General features: G+C 39.2%; 1 long non-coding RNA gene across 1 annotated transcript; it reads right to left on the bottom strand.

Annotated features, from left to right (window-relative positions):
- Positions 1-5,282: 5,282 nt before the first annotated feature.
- On the bottom strand, positions 5,283-9,622 carry LOC310761642. The gene is made up of 3 exons (XR_014547621.1): positions 9,212-9,622; positions 7,274-7,372; positions 5,283-5,922 (listed from the first exon to the last, which is right to left on the bottom strand). It is a non-coding gene; the product is annotated as an uncharacterized lncRNA (long non-coding RNA).
- Between the last annotated feature and the right edge of the window lie 3,199 nt (positions 9,623-12,821).

The following is a 12,821-nucleotide window of genomic DNA, read 5'->3' as shown; positions in this document are numbered from 1 at the left end:
GGTAGAGTTGGAAATCAATTCTGCAAAATATAAATGCTTTCGTACTAATGAACAAATCTAATGGCAATCGTATGCATTGATTTGGGTTGGATCTGGTTTCAAAATGGACTGTGCACACGTTCTTTTTTTCACTTTAATATTTAACAGCAAAGTAGACCACTGAAGAAAGGGGATTTATCCAATTATTATCAGCAAAGTAGCTTTAACTTCCTTCAGATATCCACTATTAAGATATAAAATGACACTTCCCGGACACATCACTAGCACAATAGGGCCTTTATTGATTTTCATATCATGTTTTTCAGTCTGAGATGACTCTCCTGAGGACTTTGCTTCCCAGCAGGAAAAAAATTGCCTTTTCTATGTTTGAATTCAGGTCTATTAATGCATCCCTAGCTGGAGACAGTGTCATTTTCATTTTGTTCTTTGTAGTCGATGTGTCTACACCTTGCTGGTTCAGTATCCTAATGGATGCTAGGGTTACAGGTCAAAGTATAGAAACAAAAAAATGAAAATGCTTAGTCTGAGAATCAATAAGAAGAACTCTTAACACTTGTTTGAAGGGCAAAATGTGCAACCAATGAGAGGCCATAAGAGCACTCAACTAAAACTATTTCGTATCACTACGTTGCACAATGAACGTAGAAAAGAAAAATGAATGATTTTATTTGGCAAGCACAAGTGCTGTCAGGAAAGCCATGGATGAAAGAATCAATACTACTTTTGATATGTCTCATCATTAAACCCTCCAAGGCATAACAAAGAATCCCCTCTTTGCCATGTAATTTAAATGATAAACGGCAATTTGAGAAGTCAAATGAATATTTTTCAAGAGATGTGTTTAACAAAAGGGGGATAATTTGACATTGGCCCTCTACCTGTATTCACACAAGACTGAAAATTAAATCTGGGCAAAAAGCACTAGGCTATAGCAGTAATGGAGACAGGGAGAGACAACAGTAAAAAATGCATATTGAAATAAATCTACATAAAAGCATCAGTACAACCACAGCTGTCACATTAAGCCAATAAAATATAATGAAATGGGGCAAATCATTTTACCTGAGTTATGCAATACATATACATTCCATGAAAGAATAATTTGTTCCAGAAAAAAATGCTATGCACACACAACAATACATGACATTTTTTCCTTCATGTCCTACCTGCTGTATACCATTATTGGTTATAGCACTTTATATACAATCTTATTTTTTTGGAAACTGGAAGAGTAAAGAAAGGTAAAATGACTGTATCAAACACTTCAGTCTTTACTGGGCTACTTATCATCTTTGTAAATGCAGTCTACTACCACATTTATAAGTGTGTACGAAGCTTGCTTTCTGTACTGAATCGTGAAACAATTTCTTGCTCATTCATACAATATGGCAGCAATCCTATGCAGGCTCCATTTTTAAAAAATAAAAGTATTTACTTCCAAGGAAATATGGATAGTTTCAAGCTACAAGCTTTCCGAGATCTGGTGCTATAAAGAGTCTCTCACTGTCTCAATGCAAGTTCTCACAAAAAAAGCACAAAAGCCAATGTATTATGGCAGTACCACAAGCTGACTTGATACATGAGTACAGGAGTAGGGAACTGATTGCATGTGGGGGTTGCATTGGGTGCCAAATTCAAAAAGTGGGTGGTGGGCAACCCAGCTTCAGTGGGTGGCATGGCTTTGGCAAGCATCAGGCTGTGCTGCTTGGGGACTGGGCGCAGTATTGGCAGGCAACATTTTTTGTTTTGCCTCAAGTGACAAAACATCCTGGGCTGGCCCTGGCCACTGCAATTTATTTTTCACAACAAAACAGGACTAATCTCTGTGTGGTGTGGTGTAGTAGTTAAGAGCAACGGACTCATAATCTGGTGAACTGGGTTTGATTCCCGGCTTCTCCACATGCAGCTGCTGGGTGACCTTGGGCTAGTCACACTTCTCTGAAGTCTCTCAGCCTCACTCACCTCACAGAGTGTTTGTTGTGGGGGAGGAAGGGAAAGGAGATTGTTAGCCGCTTTGAGATTCCTTAGGGTAGTGATAAAGCAAGATATCAAATCCGAACTACTACTACTCCTCCTCCTCCTCCTCCTCCTCCTCCTCCTCCTCCTCCTCCTCCCCTTCTTCTTCTTCTTCTTCTTCTTCTTCTTCTTCTTCTTCTTCTTCTATCTCAACAGAATTCCAGAAATCATGGTGCTGTTTGTTCATTTAATCAAAGAAAAATTATCAAAAGTAGCTTGGCTTTTTGGCAAAGATGAAGTAAGCAGTTCACTGAAAGCACAAACCGGTGTAGTGAATGAGGAGAGGAGTACTAAAACGAGTCATTGCTAAAGCATTATTTTAAAGCTTAAAGTAAGAATTAACTAGCTTATGTCTTATTTTCCAGATCTACTGATGTATTAAGTTTTATAAAACCTTAGATTATGTCTGGTGCTTCTACACCACAAGCCCACATTGCATTGCTGCAGAATGATATTCATGTTAGGATAACTTGGCCCTCAATCATAAAGCTATGAATTTACAAGTAAATCCCACTGATTTCAATAATGTTTCCATTCAAGTGTTGATGTAACAAGTTAACCAGCTTTTAACCCAGGGATTTGAATGGCTGCCTCTTCATTCAGTAGAAAAAAAGCATTGCTCCTCAGCGTGGAGTGATTGTTCCTAAACACACATAAGAAGTGTTAGTTGTTTCCTTTGCTGTCTTGAACACAGTGCTGCATCTTTCCCCTTGTTTTTAGCAAATTGACTGGGAGTCCTACACCAGTCATCGGTGAATTGATTTTGCATATCACCCAAATATCCATTTTCTTACAGGTCTACAGCAAATACCTTGTTTGCAAAGGCTTCACCTTGACAGGAATGTCAAGGGCTTATAAATGTACAACTGATCATTATTGTTTTCTGTTCCCAGCTGTGGCAGCAATTGAACCACAGCTTTCACTTGTACTACCCTAAGTGGGTTGAGTGCTTTGACCCCTCGCTTCCATGCTTTAATGTTCTGTCAGCTCTGAATATGGCATTATGACTTTCGTTTTTCACAGAAATTGGGGAGGTGTCACGGCTCTTTCAAAATGTGTAGCCTCTTTGACACACGCTGCTATCTGCATGAACTGTAAAGCTCCATCTGGAATAAAATAATAAATGAAGCTACCATTCCCGACAATGCAAAGGTTGGGTGGATCCTTGGGGTTGAAATCTCAGCACCTAACAACATCACATCAGCAGCCTTATTTATTAAGCGGCGACAGATTTAGAAAAGCTTGACCTTCAAGAGTCAATGAGAGATGCAGCTGGCCTCGTTACTGTCTTAAACTTGATTGCCACTTGCTAAGATAGATTTAATGCATCAACCCCGTTCATCAGCGGAAATAGGAAATAGTCAACACTAGGCCTGAGCACACCAATGTCGGTGCAGTCTTGTGAGATGACGGCCTGTTTTCTTGGGGAATGTTTGAATTACCTGTTTCATCTTCCATCTGCCTCAATTTTGTTTTTAATAGCATTTCATAAAGATTAAAGCAAAATACTAATTCACTTTTTTTATTACCAAGAAAACTACAATTTTACCGCTGTGACCATTGGTCAGAATAAACCAAATATTTTTTCCTGTTATGAAGGATGAATAAAGTGGTACCTCGGCTTAAGACCTTAATTCCTTCTGGAGGTCTGTTCTTAACCTGAAACTGTTCTTAACCTGAAGCACCACTTTAGCTAATGGGGCTTCCCGCTGCCGCCACGCGATTTGTTCTCATCCTGAAGCAAAGTTCTTAACCCGAGGTAATATTTCTGGGTTAGAGGAGTCTGTAACCTGAAGCATGTGTAACCTGAAACATATGTAACCTGAGGTACCACTGTATGATGGAATTTTGTGTAGTTCAGTGGAATCTGTTCCTAGGCAAGTATGTATAAAATGGCAGCTAAATATAAGTGAGGCATTGAAATATCTTTCGAGTGAGGAAAGGTTGTAGATTAGAGCTTTTCAGGAAAGTATAGAAAAAGATACTTAATTTGGTCTTACTCAGCAGGAACACCCCCCCCCCCCCGCATTTATAGATTGTGGACCTATTTTGGACTTTTTATTTCACCTGTGTCCTGGTGTGCAAATAGGTAAGTTTTCTGCCTACTATGCTGCACAAGTCCAATCACTGTGGATAACCTGGTCTTGGTTGTCCATGCTGTGGTGACTTCCCCCCTAACTACTGCAATATGCTATATGTGGAATTGCCCTTGAAGACAGCCTAGTGACTGCAGCTAGTGCAGAATGTGGGTTCTAGGTTTATAATTGGGGCAGCCAGTTTATAATTTATTTAGGAGACCACTGTAAGAAGATGAAAACATTAGCAGGATTTTAATCTCACTTGTGAAATAGCAAAGACTACTGAGAATATGGATAGACATAAAATATAGATTATGAAATAATACACAGTTGAAAATGTTGATAATAGGACCCATAGAGGGGATGGAGGGAAGTCCCGAGATTCAGAGTAATCTCATTACATTTGGTATGGTTATAAATTCATATTTATAAAATCAAATAAAAATGATGTTTTAAAAGTATATATAATTGGGGCAGCATGATAGGACCATGTGTCACTGATCCTTAGAGCACTGTACTAGCTGCCAATGAGATAAAGTTCAAGGTATTAGTATGAGCATACAAGCTTGGGACCCAAATATCTAAAACACCACCTTCCCTAGTATCAACCATCTTCAGACTGCAGGACTGAAAGCTGAAGTGAAAGATGGTGACTAGACTGAGTGAGGCAGCCCTATTGTTGATCATCATTATAATTTAGCCAATCACTGATAGATTATTCTCAGGTGTTTGTAGATGACACCTAACCCCTATCTGTGTTGTATCTGAAATGAAAGAGGCTGCTTAGGTGTTAGACAGATACCTGAAAGTGGTGGTGGGCTGGATCAATGCATTGATTATGAATCCTGAAAAGACCTTTGTTTTGTGTTCTAAATTCTAGCCCAGGAGATGGAAAGGCAGCCTGTTTTCGATGGAAGTTGCACCAGCCTGGAAGACAGAAGTCCATAGCTTGGGGGTTCTGTTGGCATTGATGCTGTTATTTGCAAAAGCACTAATCTTGCTCTGGGTTATATCTGAAATACTTTATGGGACTGAAGACTTTGCATCAAATGATATTACATATAAGTGAGGAGAGGGCAGAACCTGGTCTATTCTGAAGCAACAGAACGAAGAAAGGCATATGATTACTGCTGTTGTTGTTTTAAAAACGTATATTCATTTATAGGATAATGCCTTTTCTAAAACAAAAATGTAATGTTTTCAGAATTACTGAGCATAAAGTCCAATTTAAAAACAATCCTGTTCAGTGATTTTTCACAACTGCTCAGCATTCATGACAATGGCATGTTCAATTTTTAATTGCTGTAAGAAGTTGGAGCTACTTATTACCAGTATCATAAGCCTTTACCTTTCATCAGAAAAAGCAGAGCTTATTGCAGTTGGAATTGATGCTGAGATGCAGCAGGTCTTATGCACAAGGTGTTGAGAAAGCAAAGCAATTCGCTGCTGCCACCATTATAAAGAGGAGGAGGAGGAGAACCCGCTGTGCAAAACCAGCTAAAATTTAACCAAAATTGTTTAGTTAAAAGATAATGCTGGAAAGCACACAAATAAAACAATAAAAAGTAGTGGATGCAAAGGACCGGAGCTCCTTCTCAAGTTATATTTCTGCATTTCTTTTCTTTCTTTTTTTCTTGTTGACAATACACAGGTGCCTATTAGGGAAAATGCCACATGGAAAGCATCTTCAGATAATCATGCAAACATCCCATTCCTTTCATGCACTGTTTTAACAGGGTTTGCATGCACATTTTGAGACAGCTGTGTTTCACATCAAGCTGTCTGTCACAGAGAAAGGGAAACATGATTACATCTTCACATTAAGGATCTGTAAAAAAAAAAAAGGACTTAGGTGTTCCACATTTTTTTGTCTCCCCATTTCTCTGAGGTTGAAATCACATTCGTCAGCAATTCAACAGAGAAACACATATTCATACCTATAAATGTGCTAAGATGAAGCTCACGTGGAACAAACTCAAAGCATAGAGGTTAGTTGCATACTCATTCTGAGAAGCAATACTTGCACTTCAACTGGAATGTTGACCAGTAGCCAAGGATTTAGTTGTACCCAACCTACCGGATAATACAGCTCTATTTTTTCCTTCTTATTTCATACTAGATACATCAGACAGCATAATAATATGGATGCCAATAATCTAAGTCAATTAGAAATGTCATGCCACACACATTATTTCTGTGAATACTGGTAACAATACTTGTTGAGAGATTATCATTCATTGTAATCAGTCACTGGATCATTTAATGAGCTTCTTGTCTTGCAAAGAAAAAAAATATTGCAGCATTTTATCATATTATAGAATCACTTCTTTGTCAGTGACCCACTTTGTTTTTTTTTTCAAATGATATTTATTAAGATTTCAAAAAAAGTTACAGAAGTAATAAGAAAATAAAAGAAAGAAAACAAAAAATACAAAATACAGAAAAGAAAAAAAGGACAATTAAAAATAAATCCATCTTTCCGTGTCTTGCCTTTCATTTACTTGTTTCCCTGACCTCCTCACACCTCCCTTTTTTGTATTCCATTTCGAATAGTTAATTCAGCAAATCCTTTCCCTCTTTGTTTTTATCTTAATTCTTTATCTTAACATATTATAACTTTATATTTTCATCTATTGACAATCCCTTTTTACATATTCCTTTTTAACATTGTTGCTAAAACCGCTTCATTTCATTCCGACATCATTTTAACATTCATTAATTTTACAATGTTTCTGTAGATAATCTCTAAATTTCTTCCAGTCTTCTTCCACCGACTCTTCTCCCTGGTCTCGGATTCTGCCAGTCACTTCTGCCAGTTCCATGTAGTCTATCACTTTCAACTGCCATTCTTCCAGGGTGGGTAGATCTTGTGTCTTCCAATATTTTGCAATGAGTATTCTTGCTGCTGTTGTAGCGTACATAAAGAAAGTTCTATCCTTCTTTGGCACCAATTGGCCGACCATGCCCAGGAGAAAGGCCTCTGGTTTCTTCAAGAAGGTATATTTAAATACCTTTTTCATTTCATTATAGATCATCTCCCAGAAAGTCTGTCAGTGACCCACTTTGTTCCCTGATCAGATCAGGGAACAATGGCTCCTTGGTGATACTTTCTATACAATAAGTCAAAAGAACAAAATCAGAATGGGATAAATTATTGTTGGGACCTCCTGGCTTCATACCTTTCTTCCAGATTCTGGAAAGATCAGATATGAAGCAAGTCAATGTGTTGTTGACCATGAAGGAGCAAAAAGTCATTTCAGTTCTTTTCTCAACTAAACCTGCATGAATAAGTCGGGGGTGTTGTGTTCAAGAATTGAGAGAAAACAAAAAGGATTCAAAAACAATTACTTTTATTAAAAAACCTAATAGTGATAAATATAATATCATCGGAAGCAAACTCCTTGCTTCGTTGTACTTTCGTCTTTTGCTAATCATATGCTACAACCCAAATCTAAAGAACCACCAAAAAGGGAGAGATAGAAGGGAATATTTTTGTAACAACTCAGCAGAAATTAATTGCTGTAGCAGCTTAAGAAGAACTAAAGCCCTCTTTTCTTGTGCTTTCAAGTTCAACCCTTTTTGCCTGAGGAAATCTCCTGGCTCACGGGTTTGATGTCAATCCTTGATTGTGTTTTGATGTTTCTGCAGATCTATGATTGAGTTCAATTCTCAGCAGCCAAAACAGACATTTGTCATCTCGTATGCATCAGATTTCCTGTGGCATACTGCCCACTTAATCATGCAGACAAGGGGAGCCCTGGCAAAGCGGGGGGGGGGCGTTGCTGATAGCAAGCCACTGTGACCTAGCAAGCATAGTGTCACATGCAATTACTATTATTTATAAGGATCACTCAAGGCTTGCTGGTGTTGCTGCACACCAGTTTGACCGCACTGGAGTGTTTAAGTAAATATTTGCACGCAACAAGGAGCCGTGTGGAGTGTTTTGTCTATGGCCACAGCCCCCATGCCATGAAATATTCAGCACATGAAATGTCTCCAGTGATGCAGAGTGGTGGGTTTTCGCTCTGATTTGATTAGCAGTGATGATTCTTTCATGAGGTGTGACTGTCCTCCCAGATTAGCATCAGCCCAGTTTCTCTGCAGTAGTCACGGAAGGATGGAGCTGAGAGAAGAGCAGCCAATGACTGCATTTTTAAACTTCTGACTTCTCACACTTCTTCCTTCTGATTTATAGGCTTTTTTCCCCTCTTACCCAAGAAAGCCCAGATTCAGACAGAGATCAGAAAATTATAATCAACAGAGAAGTCTCTACGTAAACTCCAAATGTCTAGGAAAGTTGAATGGAAAGGTTCTACCCACCTCTCCCCAAAAAATAACATCTCAGCTATCAAAAATGAGATGTATGATTGATGTACATAGCCAAAGGCACATAAATGTAAATGTGCTTAGGAAAGAGTGCAGAATAGCTGACAAAATCTTTATGAAAGCAGAGCGACTGGCTGCCAAAGGCTGAGCATCTTCCTTCTTCTTCTTAAACAGAACATCTCACTGCAAGTGAGAACTAACACAACAGGTATCCTACTTTTCAATAGATATCATTGTGGTAGAAAAACAAGGTGTAGACCATCTTTCTCTTCTGTCAGGAAATGCTGAAAAAAGTAGACTACCTGCTTCTCTCTTTATAAATAGATCACAGCGGAACTGTTTGGTGCATGCTCAATTGTCTTCTAACCATTTAAACATCACTACACTAGCTGAGGCTCCAATACTTTGGCCACCTCATGAGAAGAGAAGACTCCCTGGAAAAGACCCTGATGTTGGGAAAGATGGAGGGCACAAGGAGAAGGGGACACAGAGGATGAGATGGTTGGATGGTGTGCTTGAAGCTACCAGCATGAGTTTGATCAAACTGCGGGAGGCAGTGGAGGACAGAAGTGCCTGGCGTGCTCTGGTCCATGGGGTCACGAAGAGTCGGACACGACTAAACGACTAAACAACAACAACAAACAACAACAACACTATAACTGGCGTGCTCTGGTCCATGGGGTCACGAAGAGTCGGACATGACTAAACAACAACAACACTATAACTGGCATAGGACTTAAAAAAAATAATCTCTGTGTTTAAGCCTTGGTTGTAAAATGCCTTATACTGACCTTAACAGGGGGACTGTTCTTGGAGGATAGTCCAAGAATACAGGTCTTCATGCTACATTGCATTTGGACTTCACTGAAGGCAAGGCTTGGTTGAAGGAGTTGAAGATGGCTTCAGGTCCTTTGGTGAAGATGAGCAAGACAAAAGGCTACTGGGTGTAGACCTAGGTTATTAAGGACAAAAGGATTAAGTGTAATATGTAGCAGGGTCCTATTTATTTTTAATTGAAATTCTCAATGATTTAAATTCCTAAATATGGACCAACTGGACATTTTCTGAAGAATTACCAGTACATCTCCTCATTCCAGGCTTAGTACATGGCAGATTCCTGTCAAAAAAAGAGAGGATACCTGTGAATTAGGCACTTCATTAACCACAAACTAACAGTGTTAACAACCTGATGCTATGCGTGTTCAGTCGGAAGTGAATCCTACCGAGTTCAATGGAGCTTACTTCCTATTAAATGTAAAGAAGATTGCAACCTTGTTAATTGAAATATATTCTTACACCAAAGTGTACTTTTCAACACACATATATAAAAGTTCACTGAATGCCACTTCATTACTAAGCAAAATGAAAGCCATAAACTGAACCTATACCTCTGGAATTTCAAAACAGCACGGGAAATTTTGGAAAAACTGAAATTTTTCTCATATTTAAATTTTTGAACATTTTCAGAACTCAAATATAAACTTCAGCATAAGAACAGGATAGCACAGCTTCAAAAACTGACCAATTCAGAATGAGACATGTTTTTTGGAACTAAAAGTTCTTTTCATCAGAGTACTGTGTATATATTACATCACACTGACTTTTATTTCATCTTAAAGCATTTTTTTAATCTGATGTTATTTTCACTGTAATATCTGATTGTTTTTATTTCAAGTTTATGTTACTTTGTCATCATTTTCATTTCCTTTTTGATTCATTGTGTTACACCTTCCTTGGCTGTCTGAACTAATTGTAACACTGGTCAGGCTGTATCTGGAGTACTGCATCCAATTCTGGACATTATATTTTAAGAAAGATGTTGACACACTGGAGCCCAGCCAGAGGATTTCACTCAGAATGTTGAGGAGTCTCAAAACCAAGTTCTTTGAGCAACTGTTGAAAGTGATGTGCTTGTTTAACCTTGAGAAGAGAAGCTTAAGGGACACATGATGGCTATATCAAAGGGCTGTCAACTGTATTATGTCTTCTACAAGATGGAGTAGCCTTAATATCATTAGTATCAAGATTATATATTTATTTATACCCCACCTTTTTCTCAAAACAGTTTACAGATAAAAACAGCAACTGCTAAAAGCATATAAAAATCTATGATTAAAATACATTAAACATTGTTAGAATTAAAACTCTCTCATTCATCTGTTTAAAACTTCTTCTTCTTCTTTGGCAATCACTCGTAGCTGAGTAAGACTGTCTTCCATAAACACGGTTTTAACAATGAGTCTGTAAAAAGAGAAGGAAGATTATGTTTAGGGCACCTTTTCTAGCCCCTCCCCCTTTTCAGGGTGAGCAGAGTGGATCCTAAAAAGGGCTGCTCAGAACAGAGCCCTACTGCAAATACTGTGTGTTGATCAGCGTTTAAAACATACCAATAATTACAATAAAAACTGGATGGCACCAGCCCTTTAATTAAAAGCATCCCATTCCGAAAAGCCTGCTGGAACAAGTAAGTCTTCACTTGCTGGGGGAAGGACAGCTTCTCCATGGAAGGAGTTCCAAATATGGGGGCAGACACCAAGAAGGCCCTTTACCACATCGCTACCAAGTGTGATTTAATCTTTGCTGCTACAGAGGATAAGACTAAAATCAACATACAGACATTTTAGGGAATTTCAGGTAAACATTGGAAGAAACTTCCTAATCGTAAGAATTGCTTGAAAGTGCCTCCGGAAGTCGTGGGCTCTCCTTCATTGGAAGTATTTAAGTAGAGGCTGACCCCTTCCAAATAACTATTTTATTATTCTGTTTAAGCAAAGGTTGGCATGCTGCAGTTGCATCCTGAACTGAATATCTCTCAGCAAGCACGGGGTTGGGCTTAATGATTTTCAAGTTCTCTTCCCAATCTAAAATTCTATTATTCTACAGCAGGTGTATTTTAAACCTGTGACCTTCCATATATTGTTGAACCACAGCTCCCAGCAGCCCAAGGTAATATGGCCAATGGTCTGAGATGATGGGAGTTGGAGTACAAAGCGTGTTATCCAATAAATGAAAGCACGTGTTGCGGTGTGGGCCACCGGGTCAGGCCTCTTGTTGCCAGGCAGGTTAATAGTTGTTGCCTGGCATTGTGATTGGATAACCGGGTTGCTGGGGCAAATTGTATGTTGCAAATTGGGTGGGTGGGACCATAGTCTTTAAATATTGGTGCACTCTGGTTTCTCTTTCTCTTTGCAGAGTGCATCGGATCACCCGCCCGCCCGCCCTCTTTTCCAGTTGACCTTGCTTTGCCTGTCATGGGGTTGTCTGCCTTGGCGCAGGGGCCTAGTAGGAATTTTGCCATTTGGTGATTGGCTGTGCCATTTGGTTTTTGCCTACTACTCAGCAATTCATCACAACTTGTAAGGTTGCGGTTAGGCATGGGTTAGAAATGCTGGTGGTGGAGGGGTCAGGATAGGCTGTGCCTGCCCCTCCTATTGCACTGAAGGGAATTCCGTTAAAGGAATCCTGGGGCTTGCCACGATTTCGTCCAATCCCTGTCATGGGACCAGGGCCACCCAATCCCTGTCATGGGAATCCCTGTCATGGGACCAGGGCCAGCAAGCTTTCGCGGAGCTGCTGGGGTGAGCGGCGTGGGTCTGACGCTTAGCTCAAATGACCCCCAAGTTTGACTTTCCCTTCTACTGGCTACCAATCGGACCTCGGGATGTCAGTTCTGTCCCAGGCGGGGGGACAGATAGTCATAACCAATGTCTAAACAACCACTCACTGATTATGTCTTTTAATAAAGTTGTGGCCAAAATAGTGAACAAAAACCAAAACTAAAATTACGTGTTATGTATGAAGTTATTTGAGGGGTGGCCTGGGGACCTACACACGCAAAAAAACATAAGAAGGGCCACGTGTTCCTCATAGCTGTTTTACAGTCCATAAATCCATAAATCTACAGGGCATAAATTGCCCTGTTGGGAATTTTTACTGAGACATAATGTAGTGTAAAATTGTCCTGTCATATCAAACAGATATAATCTAACCTAACATTTGCAGGGAAGCAGACTGAAATTAATATAAACAGGCTTGTTTATGTATTTACTTAAACTTCTTTCCCTAACCCAGGTCTCAGGGCAAATTGCAATATAAACTTCTTTCATTTTATCCTCACAACAGCCCTGTGAGATCAATAAGTCTGTAAGACAGTAACTTGCAGAAGCCCCCACGTAAGCTTTATGGCTTAGCAGGGATTTTATCCAAAATCTTGTGATAATGCCACCAGACTTTATTTTTAATAAAGTATGCATAAAGGTGACGACTGTAGTCAAAACAAGCAATAGTCCAATATAGCCAACAGTATTATAGATTTGAAAATGGAAGTATTAACATTTAACTCATTTAATTAAAATCTACATGAAAAGAACCTGCAACTCCTGGTAATAAATTTCCCCCCAG

The sequence above is a fragment of the Podarcis filfolensis genome (genome assembly GCF_964270895.1).
Source record: "Podarcis filfolensis genome assembly, chromosome: 4".
Taxonomy (NCBI): domain Eukaryota; kingdom Metazoa; phylum Chordata; class Lepidosauria; order Squamata; family Lacertidae; genus Podarcis; species Podarcis filfolensis.
This window is presented reverse-complemented; position numbering and strand designations above follow the sequence as displayed.